At 38.8% G+C, this 17856-nt stretch overlaps 1 protein-coding gene, 1 long non-coding RNA gene and 2 pseudogenes across 8 annotated transcripts in view; 3 read left to right on the forward strand and 1 right to left on the reverse strand.

Annotated features, from left to right (window-relative positions):
* Positions 1-17856, forward strand: part of CCSER2 (coiled-coil serine rich protein 2) — a 188225-nt gene that overhangs the window by 56704 nt on the left and 113665 nt on the right. The gene's annotated exons all lie outside the window — the stretch shown is intronic.
* On the reverse strand, positions 9877-17780 carry LOC116269464. Its single transcript, XR_004176992.1, has 3 exons — positions 17731-17780; positions 12116-12237; positions 9877-9953 (listed from the first exon to the last, which is right to left on the reverse strand). It is a non-coding gene; the product is annotated as an uncharacterized LOC116269464 (long non-coding RNA).
* On the forward strand, positions 13650-17764 carry LOC103887475 (annotated as a pseudogene). The gene has a single exon (XR_004176991.1). The product of XR_004176991.1 is annotated as a transportin-1 pseudogene (transcript).
* Positions 14471-17764, forward strand: LOC116269463 (annotated as a pseudogene).

The following is a 17856-nucleotide window of genomic DNA, read 5'->3' on the forward strand; positions in this document are numbered from 1 at the left end:
TTTTTCTCTGTTCCCCTGCTAATCTACTTTTCAGTTATTCTTTATTGCTAATACTAATGTCTACATGGTGTAGCAGTGAATGTTCGGATTCAGTTCTCTTTGATCATATAAGTCAGTTTCTTTAGGATATAAACCTAGCAATAGCATTCCTAAGATACAAAACTAGGAATAGTGTATTTTCAACTTTAACGATATTATCAAACTTCTCCCTAAAAGGGTCCTACCAGTGTATGCCTTCCAGTAGAGGGTGAGAATTTCTGTCAGTCCTCATCTGAACCCCATAAGTCGTCATCTGACTTCAACATTTTAATCAGTTTGGTGAGTGTGAGATGATACATAATTTCAATTTACATTTACACCATTATTGATTTTGTCACTTTTTTCACATATTTTACTGGCTGTTTCATTTCCTTTTATGTAAATTTTTACTTCACTGATTTTTCAATTGGGTTTTGCCATTTTTCTTTTTTCTTTTCTTTTTTCTTTTTTTTTTGAGACGGAGTCTCGCTCTGCCGCCCAGGCTGGAGTGCAGTGGCCGGATCTCAGCTCACTGCAAGCTCCGCCTCCCGGGTTTACTCCATTCTCCTGCCTCAACCTTCCGAGTAGCTGGGACTACAGGCGCCCACCACCTCGCCCGGCTAGTTTTATGTATTTTTTTTAGTAGAGACGGGGTTTCACCGTGTTAGCCAGGATGGTCTCAATCTCCTGACCTCGTGATCCGCCCGTCTCGGCCTCCCAAAGTGCTGGGATTACAGGCCTGAGCCACCGCGCCCGGCCGGGTTTTGCCATTTTTCTTATTGATATGGAAAAGTTTTTTTATGTGGTTGGAATTTAATTCTTGTTAAATGTGTTGCAGATAATCTTCTCTGAGCCCATGGCTTCCGTTTTGTTTTTTGTATCTTTTTACCATTCATAGTTTTCAATTTTGACAATTAAATTTAGTAATGTTTTTCTTCATGGTTTTTGCTTCACATGCTCATGTATGCGTGTGTGTGTAAGACACCCTTTCCCATCCTAAGGCCGTACAGGTATTTTGTTTATAGAGAGGTGTTATGGCATAATGATTAAGAGCCAGGGCTCCAGAACAAGCTAAGTAAAACTCCACCTCTGTCATGTACTAACTGTGTCTCCTTGGATTCTCTGTGTTCCTTTTTTTTTCTCTTTTTTTTTGGAGACAGAGTCTAGCTCTGTCACCCAGGCTGGAGTGCAGTGGCGCAATCTCGGCTCACTGCAAGCTCCGCCTTCCTGGGTTCATGCCATTCTCCTGCCTCAGCCTCCTGAGTAGCTGGGATTACAGGTGCCCGCCACCATGCCAGGCAAATTTTTTTCTATTTTTAGTAGAGACAGAGTTTCACCGTGTTAGCCAGGATAGTCTCGATCTCCTGACCTCATGATCTGCCCTCCTCGTCCTCCCAAAGTGCTGGGATTACAGGCGTGAGCCTCTATGCCCGGCCTCTCTGTGTTCCTTTTTAAAAAATGTGGATGATAATTGTACCCACCTCCAGGGCTGATGTTAGGAAGTCTATGCCTGAATGGTATGACAGTCATGTGATTCCCTTGTGATACTGGTTGTTGAGTATTTTGAGTATCATCTCTGGCTAACTCATGGGATTACTATGAACATTAAATGAGGTCATATATATAAAGTACTTATTAATGTCAGGGATATAACAGGAGCTCAACAGGTGCTTGTTATTTTGTTTTCTAATTGTTTTGTTTTACATTTACGACTTCAGTCTATCTGAAGTTGGTATTAGGCACAATAATTTACACTCATTAATATTCTTCCACAATATATTTGGGGTACTATGCAGAAAAGAGTTAATGTCGCAGGTCTAAGATTGCTACTTCTTAGATAACCCACTTGAAAGTTTGGCCCTTGGCTGGTAAAGAGTTCCTTACAGTGCTATAAAACTTTTCATAAATGATAAGAGCGCAGTGGGTTTGCTGTGCCTAAACTGTTTGCACAGATAATGTGATTTATGCTGAACACCTGCTTTCCTTCTGGGAGTGTAGAATTTTGGTATGTGTGAGGCAGAGGGTACCCACAAGACCATCCACCAGTGAAACCTTGGGCGCTGAGTTTCTTAAGAATATCCATGGTGGGCTGGGTGCAGTGACTCATGCCTGTAATCCCAGCACTTTGGGAGGCTGAGGCCGGTGGATCACCTGAGGTCAGGAGTTCAAGACCAGCTTGACCAATATGGTGAAATCCTGTCTCTACTAAAAATACAAAAATTAGCCGGGCGTGGTAGCGCCTGCCTGTAGTCCCAGCTACTCGGGAGGCTGAGATAGGAGAATTGCTTGAACCCGGGCGGCAGAGGTTGCAGTGAGCCAAGATCATGCCATTGCACTTCAGCCTGGGTGACAGAGCAAGACTTTCTCAAAAAAAGAAACAAAAGAAAAAAAAAAAAGAACATTCATCGTGGACAAGACTTTGTACTCTTTGCATGTATTGTCACAACTGGTTGCTGGAGGAGTTAAGCACATCACATCCTGTGTAACTCCATTGAGAGAGGAGTCTTGGGTGCTTACTCCTGATTTTGCCCCATGTGCCTTTTACTTTGTAAATTTGCTTTGTATCCTTCTGCTGGAATAAATCTTAGTTGTTAATATTACTGTATGCTGAATCCTTTGACTCCTCTTAGTGAATTGTCTATCTTGGGAGTGGGCTTGGGGACTCCTGACACAGGTACTGATATGAAGTTATCTTTGTTTACTTCATGATAGCATCTTTTTTTGCTCATCATCTTTTATATTAACCCTTTGAAATAGCTGTGGACTACTTACTACCTTTGGTTTCAGACTAGGATGAATTCTAGAGGAGTTGAGTAAATTGGCACAGTTAGGTTGGGAAGTAGTTTACTACTTGTTACACTCTCAGTCTAGTGTTCTTGATTTTTAGCCTTATATCTGCTCAGGATAACTCAGAATTTTTGAACTCAATAAACTTTTAACTGATATTTAACTTTCTTGAAGATTAAATATAGCATTTTCTGATAAATATTATAATCATTGTATGTGCACAATCTTAGGCAAAAACATTTTTTTCTCTTGTAAACATAGTGAGCCCTACTCAGAATCTTCTTTGCAGCAATGCTATGACCAATATGAGAGCTCTCATTGAAGAATAGTTGAACTACAATGTCATTATGATTGATTTTCTAACACTAAAATATTTAGGAGGTGATAATTTTAAATCGTCACATGGAGGGCCTTTATTTTTGGAATGATTTTTATAGGAGGCCCAAAGAAGTGTTTGAATCAGATCATCACTGAAAGTATCTGGCCTTATTTTCGTTTTATCAGTCTTGCCTTATCTTCACATAGTGGGCAAGTTTAACTCCTTATTTAAATGAGACTCTTGTTCACTTTAAAAGGTAGATCCAAAAACTTACTTGAATGCTTTTGACACACCAACAAGTAGTTATGCCTTCATTTTCATGAGGCTAACACATTTTATTTACATTTCTTTATCTGTGTTTTACTAAGGGGAGAGCTGTCTAGATTTGAGTTTCTACCTTGTGATTGATGTAGCTAGACTTTATTGAGATTCAAATGTCTGCTGAATGTCATAATATTCTTAGCAGTGTTTGTGTGGGTATATGGGTTCCCCAGATTATTTGCACTGAAATTCGGAATTTCTCTAGTCCAAAAATATAGAAGAAGAGTATAAAAAGATCAAACCTGGCTTTTATTTGCCTTATTTGGTTTTGAGTATTAGAATGAATTTAGGAAGTTTTAAATTGCTCTCTAATTTTCTATCTGTGACATTTTACTTAGTTTGGGTTATTTTACTCTAAGGAAGAGACCAGAGATGCTTTAATCTTTTTTTTTTTTTTCCTGTTTGAGACGACATCTCTCTCTCTCACCCAGACTGGAGTGCAGTGGTGCGATCTTGGCTCACTGCAAGCTCAGGTTCACGCCATTCTCCTCCCTCAGCCTCCCGTGTAGCTGGGACTATAGGTGCCTGCCACCACACCTGGCTAATTTTTTGTGTTTTTTTAGTAAAAACGGGGTTTCACCATGTTAGCTCCTGACCTCAAGGAGCTATCTTTGAGGTATCTTCTGACCTCAAGATTAGTTATCTTGACCTTAAGGTTAGTTATCTCCTGACCTCAAGATCCGCCCACCTCAGCCTCCCAAAGTGCTGGGATTACAAGCGTGAGCCACCGTACCTGGGCGAGATGCTTTAATCTTTCTAATGTATATTCACATGTACTATCTCAGGTGGTTGCACCTTCTCTACATTTTGCTAGTTTTTTACTTTATTTAACAGTATTATACTACTGTCAAACTGTTTTCATTAAACTCTGGTGAGATCATATTGCTGTTGCTTTAAATCTGTATCTGAATAACAAAAATCAGAGCAGAACTAAATGAAATTGAAATTTAAAAATCATAAAAATGATCAGTGAAATGAAAACTTGGTTCTTTGTAAGGATAAACAAAATTGACAGGCTGCCAGCTAGATTAGCCAAGAAAAAAATATTCAAATAAGCATGATCAGAAATGATAAAGGTGATTTTACAGCTGATACCATGGAAATACAAAAGATCACCAGAGACTACTATGAACATCTGTATGTGCACAAACTAGAAAACCTAGAGGAAATGGACAAATTCCTGCAAACATAACATCCCAAGATTGATCCAGTAAGAAATAAAAATAATGAATAATGAAACTGAATCATCATAAAAAAAAGCTACCAACTACAAAAGCCCAGGACCAGACAGATTCACAGTCGAATTTTACCAGGCATACAAGAGAGCTGGCATCAGTCTTACTGAAACTATTCCAAAAAATTAAGGAGGAAGAGGAGGAATTCCTTCTTAACTCATTGTATGAAACCAATATCATCCTGGTACCCAAATCTGGCATGGACACAACAAAAGAAGAAAACTGCTGGCCAGTATCCTTGATGAACACACATGCAAAACTCTTCAACAAAATACTGGCAAACGAAATCAAACAGCAAATCCAAAAAGATAACTCATCGTGATCAAGTGGGTTTTATTTTAGGAATGCAAAGATGGTTCATCATGCGCACATCAATAAATGTGATTCACCACATAAACAGATTAAAAACAAAATCCATATGTTCATCTCAATAGATGAAGAAAAAACATTTGATAAAATCCAGCATCCCTTCATGATAAAAACCCTCAGCAAACTAGGCATCAAAGGAACATACCTGAAAATAATAGGAGCCCCATATGATAAACCCATAGCCAACATCATACTGAATAGGCAAAAGTTGAAAGCATTTCCCCTAAGAGCTGGAACAAGACAAGGATATCCACTCCCATCACTCCTGTCAGCATAGTCTTAGCCAGAGCAAACAGGCAAGAGAAAGAAGTAAAAGCCATCAAAATTATAAAAGAAGAAGTAATTATCTGTTTGTTGATATTATCTTATACTTAGAAAACCCTAAAGATTCCTCCAAAAGACTTTTAGAATTGATAACTTCAGTAAAGTTTCAGGATACCAAATTAATATACAAAAATTAGTGGTATTTCCATACACCATCAGTGCTCAAATAGAACCAAATTGACAGCTGAAATCAATTTATAGTAGAGACACACACACACATACACACACACACACACACACACCCACCCCAGGAATACATTTAACCAAGGAGGTGAAAGACCTTTACAAGGAGAAGTACAAAACACTGATGAAATAAATCATAAATGATACAAACAAATTGAAACATTTCATTCTTATGGATTAGAAGAATATCATTAAAATGACCATACTACTCAAAATAATCTACAGATTCAAGGCAATTCCCATCAAATTACCAACATCACTTTTCACAGAATTAGAAAAAATCCTAAAATTCATGTGGAACCAAAAAGCACCCCAAACAGCCAAAACAATCCTAAGCAAACAACAAAGCCAGAGGCATCACATTACCTGACTTCAAACTATACTACAAAGCTGTGGTAAGCAAAACAGCATGGTACTGGTATAAAAATAGACACACTGATTAATGGAACAGAATAGAGAACCAAGAAGTAAAGCCACATACATACATCTGACTGAACTTCAACAGAACTAACAAAAATAACAGGGAAAGGACACCCTATTCAATAAATGGTGCTTGGCAAATTGGCTAGCCATGTGCAGAAGAATGAAACTGCACCCCTGTCTCTCACTATGCACAAAAAATTAACTCAAGATGGATTAAAGGCTTAAATGTGAGACCGAAAATTATAAAAATCCATGAAAAAAACCTAGGAAAAACTCTTCTGGACATTGGTTTAGGGAAAAGATTTATGAGTAAGACCTCAAAAATAAATGCAGCAAAAACAAAGACAAATGGGACTTTATTAAGCTGCTGCACAGTGGAAGAAACAACAGAGTAAACAGACAACCTACAGAAAGTGAGAAAATATTTCCAAGCCATGCATCTGAAAAGTGACCATATTCAGAATTTACAAGGAACTCAACAGGAAAAAAATGTATAACTCCATTAAAAAAATGGACAAAGGATATGAACAAACATGTCTCAATAGAAGACATACAAGCAGCCAACAAACGTAAAAAAAAAGCTTAACATCACTAATCATTAGAGAGATGCAAATCAAAACCACAGTGAGATGCCATCTCACACCAGTCAGAATGGCTATTATTAAAAAGTTAAAAAATAACATATGTTGGTGAGGATGGGGAGAAAAAGGGGAATAATTATAACACTGTTGGTGGGAATGAAAACTGAGAATTAGTACAACCTCTGTGGAAAACAGTACAGAAATTTAGGAAATAACTAAAAATAGAATTACCATTTGATCCAGCAGTCCCACTGCTGGACATCTACCCAGAGGAAAAGAAGTTACTGTATCGAAATGATATCTGCACTTGTATGTTTATCATGATAAATGTAAATTATCAAAGTAGCAAAGTCATGAACTCATCGTAGCAAAGTCATGGAATCAACTTAAGTGTCCATTAGTAGTTGATAGGATAAAGAAAATGTGGTGTATATACACCATGGAATACTACGCAACCATAAAAAAGAATGAAACTGAGACTGGGCCTGGTGGCTCATGCCTGTAATCCCAGCAGTTTGGGAGGCTGAGGCAGGTGGATCACTTGAGACCAGGAGTTCAAGACCAGCTTGGCCAACATGGCTAAACCCCGTCTCTACTAAAACTATAAAAATTAGCCAGGCATGGTGGCACATGCCTGCGATTCCAGCTACTTGGGAGGCTGAGGCACAAGAATCACTCAAATCCGGGCAGAGGCTGCAATGGCCTGAGCTGAGATCATGTCACTGCACTCCAGCCTGGGCAACAGAGCAAGACTCTTTCTCCAGAGAAAAAGAAAAAAAAAGAAGAATGAAGCTGTATCCTTTGTAGCAACATGGACAGAGCTGGAGGCCATTATTCTAAGTATAATAACTCAGAAACAGGATATCATATACTGCATGTTCTCACTCGTAAGTAGGAGCTAAACAGTGGGTACACATGGATGTAAACATGGAAATAATAGACACTGGGGACTTCAGAAGTGGCGAGGATGGATGGCGGATAAGAGTTGAAAAATTACCTATTGGGTACAGTGTTCACTGTTTGGGTGATGGGTTTCTAGAAGCCCAAACCTCACCACTATGCAACATGTTCATGGAGTAAACTCACACATCATGAATCTAAAATCTAAAAAAATACCTGTATCCGTGTTCAGGGCCTTTTTCATACTACTGCTACCTTGCCTACATTCCCGGGCTAAGACCATTTGAAATTGTTTATATTTTTCTTAATGCTCCCATCTATTCCTCCTTTAAGGCTGTATTCAGACTTTTATTTTCTCCCCTCCATCTAAGGGTTAACTGTTCAATGTTGAGACCCTATAGCACTTTAAATCACACACTGGTTTTGTTTTCTGCCTTTCTCCTTCCTGTTACATCGTGAGGACAGCCTCTTTTCATCTTTCTGTGCTGTGATACTGACAGTGTGTGTAGGTACTCGATAAATGGTTCTTTCCAGTTAGAATTAATTACTCCTTCCTTCCTACTTCTAATCAGTTGCTGCCTCCTATGTTTGGCACTGTATTTCAGTTTGTAGTATACTACTTTGTATTGATCTTCTTACCTGCACTGAAGTAATTTTGAAGACAAGGATTGGACTTTTCTTTTGATTTTTTGAGACGGAGTCTTGCTCTTCACCCAACCTGGAGTGCAGTGGCATGATCTCGGCTCACAGCAACTTCCGCCTCCAGGGTTCAAGCAATTCTCCCGCCTCAGTCTCCTGAGTAGCTGGGATTACAGGCACATGCCACCATGCCTGGCTAATTTTTTGTAGAGACGGGGTTTCACCATGCTGGCCAGGCTGGTCTCGAACTCCTGACCTCGTGATCTGCCCGCCTTGGCCTCCCAAAGTGCTGGGATTACAGCGTGCCTGGCCTGTACTTTTCTTTAGTAAAATTCTCATTTTCTGATGCTTATGACCCTTTAACTCAGGTTTTATCATACATCCTGCATCAGTATTAAGTTTCTTCTTAGTTATGTATGTTTAGATTCTATTGCTTTGGGTTAGAATAAAGTCTCAAATTTTGGTTTGTGATCCATAAGGTTATTTCATGGCTGGACTTTGCCTTGTTGACATTTGTCCTTTCACTGTGAATAAATAGCCTTTTTAAAATCTTTTCCACTGAGGCCACTGTAGAGTGTTATTTTCCCCATTCATTAATACTCACGAAGTGGTGGGAAGGGTTGGGGAGGTGGTATTGATGGTCTCTACAAAGTGATGCAGAAACTAGTGTTCTTGTATCTATTAAAAAGTGACAGCAAAAAGTACAAATGACTCCCCCCACCCCGTTGAGCCATTTAAACATAATCTTCCCACCTGAAGCCCTATGGCCTTCAGATACTTTAATACAGTAATTCCCAAACTTTCTGCCACCAGGGACTGGTTTTGTGGAAGACAGTTTTTCCGTGGACTGGAGTGCAGATGGAGATGGTTTTAGGGTGAAACCCTTCCACCTCAGATCATCAGGCATTAGATTCTCATAAAGTGTGTGCAACCTAGATCCTTCATGTGCACAGTACACAATAGGGTTCACTCTCCTATGAGAGTCTATTGCTGCTGGTGATCTGACAGGAGGTGGAGCTCAGGCAGTAATGCTGACTTGCTTGCTGCTCACCTTTTGCTGTGCAACCCAGTTCTTAACTGGCCATAGACTGGTACTAGTCCATGGCCCAGGGGTTAGAGACTCCTGCTTTAATGTATATTTCTTGGAAACAAGAGCATTTTCCTGTATAATCACAGAATAACCATCTGCATCATGAAATTAACATGAATAGATTACTGCCACCAAATCCTCAGACCCCATTCAAGTTCCTCCATCTGACCAATAATATCTTTTCTTTTTTTTTTTTTAGTTGTCAAATGATCCTTTATTGAAATATTTTCCTTTGTGCTTCTTAACTAGCTGGCCATTCTGCCACACCACTGTTTATGTCATCTACAATGTCATGAGGGTGACGGCCATCAGCATTGCAGCCCACCGACTAGGCAGTCCCCAGGATCTCTTTAATGGTTCCAGAGAGTTCTCTGGCTAAAGATCGGTGCCCCATCTGTCGAGCAGTGTTGACAGTCTCATCAAAATGACATTTTCACCTTGTTTAATATTTTCCTGTTTCTTTCTGTCTCCTGGCGGTTCCTTGAGGGCTTTGATGATTAGTGCAGAAGGAGAAGGTGCCACATCAATCTGGGCCTGTCTATTCTGAATAGTCAGTTTCACTGTAATTCTCAGACCCTTCCAGGTACTGGTTGCCTTGACAATATTATCACGAACCTTTTTTGGAGGCAGACCCTGGGGGCCGATCTTGGGGGCCAGTGCGGACATGGCGTTGACTTTACCTCGGTACACCTCAGATACACAACTTTGATCTCATTGGGGTGGAACTTCAGCAGCATGGTAGAGGCAGCTGGTGTCAGATGAACCTGGAGTTGGTACAACCAAAGAGAGTTACACCTTGGCCTCTTCTGAGCCAAAAACTGAAGGCAATAATATCTTCTATAGTAAAAAGATCCATGTTAGAATGACACGTTGGTTTTATCATGTACTTTAGTCTCTTCAGTCTCCTGGCCAGTGAGTGCTCCTTCAAACAGACTCCTGTGCTTTTTTCTTCTATCTCTCATAATTCTTTGAACACTCCCTTGCTCTTTTGTACAAGATGATTTAGTCTCATCTTTCATTTTTTTCTACCCTAGGCCTGGAATGAGTGATTTCTCCTAGAGCCCTTGTTCTTTTTATTAGGAAATGCTGTTTTGGAGCCAAGTTTTAGGGGCTAGATGTGTTCACTGCTATTGAAAAGTTGCTGCTCACAGACATCTTCAGTGATGAGAGCTGGGGAATATATATATACACATATATACTTGCACACACATGTATCAATATTTATGTCCACATCATTTATATATTTTGAAAACCATGAATTCACACTAATACCAACAATTCCATCCTAACACCACAGGATTCAATTCTAGTTTTTTCCCTTTCTATATTTGCAACCTCCGTCTCTGATGGTGATAAACCTGACTTCCATTATTATACTTAAAATATTTACAGTTACGCATTATTTAACAATGGAGATACATTCTGAGAAATGTGTTAGGTAATTCCATTGTTGTGCAAGCATCATAGAATGTACTTACACAAACTTAGATGTTGTAGCCTACTATATACCTAGGCTATGTGGTATTAGCCTATTGCTCTTAGGATACAAACCTGCATAGCATGTAACCTTATTGAATACTGTAGGCAATTATAACAATAATGATATTTGTGTATCTAAGCATATCTAAATATGGAAAAGGTAATGCACCGCTCTATGATGTTATGACAGTTATGACATCATTATGTTACTAGGCAATAGGAATTTTTCAGCTCCATTATAATCTTAAGGGACCAGTTTTATATGCAGTCAGTCATTGACCAAAATGTTGTCATATGGTGCATGACTGTTCTTATTTGATTAACTTCATTCTTTGTAACCCACTTCACTTCTGCCACCATATCCTTTTCCACATTGATGTCTTTCTCATCCTACTTGGGCTCTGAAACCTCTACACCATTAATGCATGGATTATTTGAAGGATGATTTATGGAGATGATCTGGGACATCTTAATCTTAATAATACAGATGCAGTATAAATATTCTAAGACTTAACATGTATCTGTTTTGTTTTGTTTTGTTTTTTCTTTTTTATGGAGTCCTGCTCTGTCACCCATGCTGGAGTGTGGTGGCGCGATCTTGATCTCAACTCACTGCAACTTCTGCCTCTTGGGTTCAAGTGATTCTTTGAGTAGCTGGGATTACAGGCACACACCACCATGCCCGGCTAATTTTTGTCTTTTTAGTGGACATAGGGTTTCACCATGTTGGCCAGGCTAGTCTCGAGCTTTGATCTCAAGTGATCCACCTGCTTTGGCCTCCCAAAGTGCTGGGATTACAGGCGTGAGCCACTGTGCCTGGCCAGGCATGTATCTGCTTTATTATCAAAATGAATGACATTAAAAAATCATGAAAAATGCTTCTGTGTGTAATAAGCTTTATAGGATCTGGATCATTTGGTGTGATTAATATGGAAGCTTGGAACTAGAAGTGTGCAGAAAGCTGAAAGCTTCATTTTTTTCAAACAATATTTCAAAAATTTGGTGTAAACTCTGATTTTTAGGGAATCTGAATTAGATTATCTTAATGGTTAGTTTATGTGATAGTGTTTAATTATAATCAGTCATGAAAGTGCACAGCAACTAATGTTGGAAGGATTTGTAAGAATCCTGAGATCAGCTCAATCCTAAAGATTCAAGAAGCATCTATTTCAAAATTATTTGAAAAGGGAAAAACATTGTTTATTTAGAAAAAAATAGCACATATGATACTATGTTTGTGGTGTATTTGTAGAGATAAAGAATTTACTGTCCTTTAAAAGAATCTCATTAAGGGTTCTAGGTATCCAGGACTTTTTTTTTTTTTTTTTTTTGTAATTAGGGTCAGGCTGAATAAAAAACACATTTGTAAATCTGTTGATGTATTAGTTTTCTCTCATTGCTGTGACATATTACCACAGTTAGTAGTTTAAAATAGCATCTGTCTTACCATTTTGAAGCTCAAGTCCAAAATGTGTCCCACTGGGGCAAGGCTGTGTTCCCCTGGATGCTCTAGAAAAGCATGTAGACCTCTGTTCTTCCATTCACTTGGACTTTTACTGTTTGGCAAAGCTGTAGTATATTTTATAAGCAGAAAAATTAGATGCTATAGAATGAAGGTCATAGAGATTATTTAGTCTTATCCATTTATTTCATAAAGATACTGAGGCCTAGAAAGGTAAAGTCACATAGTCACTCTAGCAGTACAGAGTAATTAAAAATCGGAACAACTGACTCCCAAGTCATTGTTTTTACTGCCACCATAGATTTATACTGGGTTTCTCCTTTAAGGTAAAGAAGAACCTGTTTAGCACTGTTCTCTGTTTTCTGTCTGTTACCAAAAGACTCCCTTTTGGAGAATGGTTCACTTGGACTCTTGTTGGAGAAACCTTTTTTGAAAACCAAACATTCAGATTATCTGCTTCCACACTTGTTTTTATCTCTGTACCAAACTATAGTAGAGTCTGAGAACAAACAAAAGGAGAAAAGGCAGTATATGGAGGGTTTTCTTTATATGTTTCTTTTTGGTTCATTCATTTATGTTCAGCTTGCTTTTAAAAATTGCTTTCTATTTGCTACGGCTGGAAGAATGTTGAATGCTTCAGGAAAGGGCGGGAGGGATTGTGGAGTGTATGAGGAACTATGAGAAGGCCAGGATATCCTGAGCACTGACTCAGAGGAAAGAAGTGGCAGGAGAAGAGGCTGTCAGTGCAGAGCTTTCACAGAGCTTGAAGGATTTGGATCTTTGCCTTAGAAATTGAAGGCAAGCAGTTGGAGAATTTTAAACTCCAAAAAATTTAGTTCAGTTTACATTTTTAAAATGCTCTGTATGAAGATTGAATTAGAGGGGAGCTAGACAGGATCATGGAAGCTAGTATTCAAGTGAGCGGTGGTAGTAGCTTATAACATTGTGGTGGCAAAAGTGGAGTTCTGGAGGGGTGGGTAGTTTTGAAAATGGGTTTAGAGGGTACAGTTGACCAAATTCCATTATTGATTGACTGTAGTGATGAAAAACATCACCTCCCTACCTTTAGAAGTTATAGCTAGTGTTTCTGCTTTGATTCATTTTGCCAAATTATTTTGTCACCAGTTTGACTTGTTACTTTTCTTGTGGCTTTCCCATTCCTTCTATGTCATATCTACACTTTGGCTTTTTTCTTTTCATAATCTGTTCTCACTTTTATTTCAGTCTGTCTAGTCACTTTTAATCTCTAGTTACTACTACATGTTCCTGAATGTATAGTTGATACTTTATTATCTCCTTATCTCTCCTATAAGTTTCTGGCACCAAATAAGGACAAAATAAATAGTTGCTGAAATGGGTGTCATGATGACATGTGATAAATATTGCCTTTTAATTGAAAATAAATAGAAACATTTAAATTAAAGGTACTGGCGCTGGGTGGCCGTGACGGCAGCAGCAGCAGAAACAGATGTTGGCAGCCGGGCTGCCAGGAGCAGTTCCGCTGGATTTTGCCATTCGAGACTTCCTTCGGGGCACCCCAGCAAACTAAGATGGAGTATGAGTGGAAACCTGACAAGCACAGGCTTCAGCAAATCCTGCAGCTGTTAAAGGAGTCCCAGTCTCCAGACACCACCATCCAGAGAACCGTGCAACAAAAACTGGAACAACTTAATAAATATTCAGACTTTAACAACTGCTTGATTTTTGTTCTTACAAAATTAAAATCTGAAGATGAGCCCACAAGATCTCATCTTGAAGAATAATGTGAAAATACACTTTAAGAACTTCCCATATGGTATAACAGACTTTTATTAAAAGTCAGTGTTTAAATAATATTGGTGACTCCTCTCCTCTGATTAGAGCCACCATTAGTATTGTGATCACAACTCTAGCCTCCAAGGGAGAATTACAGAATTGGCCTGACCTCTTACCAAAACTCTGTAGCCTGTATGCTGAAGATTACAACACCCATGAGGGAGCATTGGGCACCCTTCAGAAGATTTGTGAAGATTCTGCTGAGATTTTAGGTAGTTATGATTTAGATCATCCTTTCAACATCATGATTCCCAAATTTTTATAGTTCTTAAAGCACAGTAGTCCAGAAATAAGGTCTCACGCTGTTGCACGTGTCAATCAGTTTATCATCAATAGGACCCAAGCTCTAATGTTGCACATTGATTCTTTTATTGAGAATCTCTTTGCATTGGCTGGTGATGAAGAACCAGAGGCACGGAAACATGTATGCCAAGTACTTGTGATTATTTGAAGTTCGAATGGATCGCCTGTTGCCTCACATGTATAATATAGTTGAGTATGTTCTATGTAAGACTCAAGATATATGGCCATGTTTTCACTGATTAAGGACAATGGCTCAGCAATATGATGAAGATGGAATTGAAGAGGATGATGATGAAATTGATGATGATGATACAATTTCTGACTGGAATCTAAGAAAATGTTCTGCTGCTGCCCTAGGTGTTCTTGCAAATGTGTATCATGATGAACTGCTGCCACATATTCCACCCCTTTTGAAAGAATTACTTTTTCGTCATGAATGGGTTGTTAAAGAATCAGGCATCTTGGTTTTAGGAGCAATTGCTGAAGGTTGCATGCAGGGCATTATTCCATACTTGCCCGAGCTTGTTCCTCACTTTATTCAATGCCTCACTGATAAAATGACTCTTGTACATTCCATAACATGCTGGACTCTTAGCCACTATGCATACTGGGTAGTCAGCCAGCCACCAGACATGTACCTGAAGCCATTAATGACAACTGCTAAAGCGCATCCTGCATAGCAACAAGAGAGTACAAGAAGCTGCCGACAGTGCCTTTGCTACCCTGGAAGAGGAGGCTTGTACAGAACTTGTTCCTCACTTTGCTTATATACTTGATACCCTGGTCTTTGCATTTAGTAAATACCAGCATAAGAACCTACTCATGCTTTACAATGCCTTAGGAACATTAGCTGATTCAGTAGGACATCATTCAAACAAACTAGAATATATTCAGATGCTAATGCCTCCACTGACCCAGAAATGGAACATGTTAAATGATGAAGATAAGGATCTCTTCCCTTTACCTGAGTGCCTATCTTCAGTTGCCACAGTCTGGCTTTCTTCCGTACTGTGAACCTGTGTAAGAGACAATGAGGAAGACTCTTGCACAAGCCGTGCTAAACAATGCGCATCCAGATCAATATGAAGCTCCAGATAAAGATTTTATGATAGTGGCTCTTGATCTACTGAGTGGCCTGGCTGAAGGACTTGGAGGCAACATTGAACAGCTGGTAACCTGAAGTAACATCCTAACACGAATGTATCAGTGAATGCAGGATAAAATGCTAGAAGTTCGACAGAGTTCTTTTGCCCCTTTAGGTGACCTCACAAAAGCTTACTTTTAGCATGTTCAGCCTTGTATAGCTGATTTCATGCCAATATTGGGAACCAACCCAAATCCAGAATTCTTTTCAGTCTGCAGCAATGCCACATGGGCAGTTGGAGAAATCTCCATTCAAATGGGTATAGAGATGCGGCCTTATATTCCTATGGTGTTGCACCAGCTTGTAGAAATCATTAACAGACCCAACACACCAAAGACATTGTTAGAGAATACAGCAATAACGATTGGCCGTCTTGGTTACGTGTGTCTTCAAGAGGTGGCCCCAATGCTACAGCAGTATGAAGACCCTGGTGCACCTCTCTGAGAAACATAAGAGACAATGAGGAAAAGGATTCAGCATTCCGTGGAATTTGTACCATGATCATTGTGAATCCCAGTGGTGTAATCCAAGATTTTGTGTATTTTTTTGTGTGATGCTGTTCCATCATGGATTAACCCAAAAGATGATCTCAGAGACATGTTCTGTGAGATCCTTCATGGATTTAAAAATCACGTTGGCAATAAAATTGGAGGCATTTCTCTAACCAGTTTCCTCTTCTCTTAAAAAGAGCATCTTGCAGCTGTTTATGGTGTTTAATCTAATACACTTAAGCTGCAGTCCCAAAATTTGGGGTCCTTCAGTCTTGGAGACTATGAGGGAGCCTCTGCCCTCAGGGAAAATGCTACCCTTTACGCGGGAAAGGGTAAACCAGTAGGCAATACACTACAGTCCCCACCGTACTGAGAGGGGCAGGAGGGAGGTGTTGCCGTCACTGTATTAAGTCGATGTTGGAAAACGTTTTAACATCTAGAGCCTTTGTGGGTGGAAATATGTCTCCAGTTACAACTCCGCACTGGATTTGAAGAAGAAAAAAAAAAATCTGTTCAGTCTACTCACAAAACAGCACATTGTGGAATATTATGGAGAATTGTACCAAAACAGGAACCATATAAATGATGGATGGGGACAAGAAAGAGGAACAATTTTACAGCGCACAATAAAGGAAACCTAAGAATGGGAGCTACAAATAGTAAAGAAGCTTTTTTCTTTTTTAATTTAAAGTTTTGTTTTTTTTTTTTAATCCAAGTTTTCCCACATGATGGGGCCTTGTTTTGCATGTTGATGAAGAACTACACAAACAGAACTAATATAGTTAAAATCAGCTTGCCTTCCTGTAGTAGAAGCGGGTTCTTGGAAGTTACAATTTAAGGTACCCCAAAAAAGTTGGAAATAAAACAAAACAAACATAAACAATGAAGCACTCTGTGAAATGCCAAATGAGTCACTCCTTTTACCTTTTTTAGGGTGGGCACAGAGGGTGAAATAAATGGGGTTTGATATATCAAAGTAAAGATGATATCTTAATTTTGCATTTAACATTAATGTAGTGGATATAATTTGATGGTTGTACTTCATTAGATTTAATTTCTAGGCCAATATGTTATTTTTTAAAGTGTAGTTTAAGGTTCAGGCATGCATTCTGGCTCATAGTGGTTGAAAGTAATTTAAATTAGTGGGAAAGTAGCATGCTTGCATCATATAGAGTGAGATTGGTATTCATTTACCTGTGTTACAGAAATTTGCGATGCAGTTTACCCATTTAGTGTAACCCTGCATTTAAAGTTCCCTTTTAAGATTTGTGGGTTTTATTTTTATTAAGAATATAGATATATAAAGTACTGTAGTTTACAGCTAGTCCTTGAAATATCTTTTTTAGGATCTATTAGGAATAAGATTGATACTGCATTGTGTGTGACCTGCGCAATGTGGAAAGCTGATATACCTGTGCAAACTCTTTGCCTCTGTGCTGTCAGTGTGATGTGCTTTCCGCATGGTTATATACTACTCATGATTTTATCAAAACTTCTAACATTTAAATTACGTGGTAAAAGATCTGTAAAAGACTACATAAATGTTAGTTGGCACATAAAGACAGTTGTAGAAATTGAAAAATGATTGCTGTATTTCAGTGTTTATTCCCACTCAACATACTGCCTTCTAAGCTTCCTTTTTTGTTGTTCAAAGTGTGATCTTAAAGATATGTTTAAGGTAATGAGTGTAAGGCAGGGTTCCTATACTGTATTTTGGTGCATGTTGGTGGCCCTCTGTGCTGTAGATATATGCACACAGGTTGCAAGTTAAAAGCTATAGAGTGAAAGTTGGTTTGGATCCTCTTCATTTCATTTGTTTAGCTTTTCTGTTATTTTTCTCTACTTACATGTATTCCTGTGAATAAATCCTTGTTAAGTTAACCCTTAAAAAATTAAAGGTACTGTTTAATACTTTTCACTTAGTTTTCTATACACATTATGACATAACCTATTTACAAAGTAAGTTTCTAAGG

This window comes from Papio anubis, chromosome 11 (genome assembly GCF_008728515.1).
Source record: "Papio anubis isolate 15944 chromosome 11, Panubis1.0, whole genome shotgun sequence".
In the NCBI taxonomy this organism is placed as follows: domain Eukaryota; kingdom Metazoa; phylum Chordata; class Mammalia; order Primates; family Cercopithecidae; genus Papio; species Papio anubis.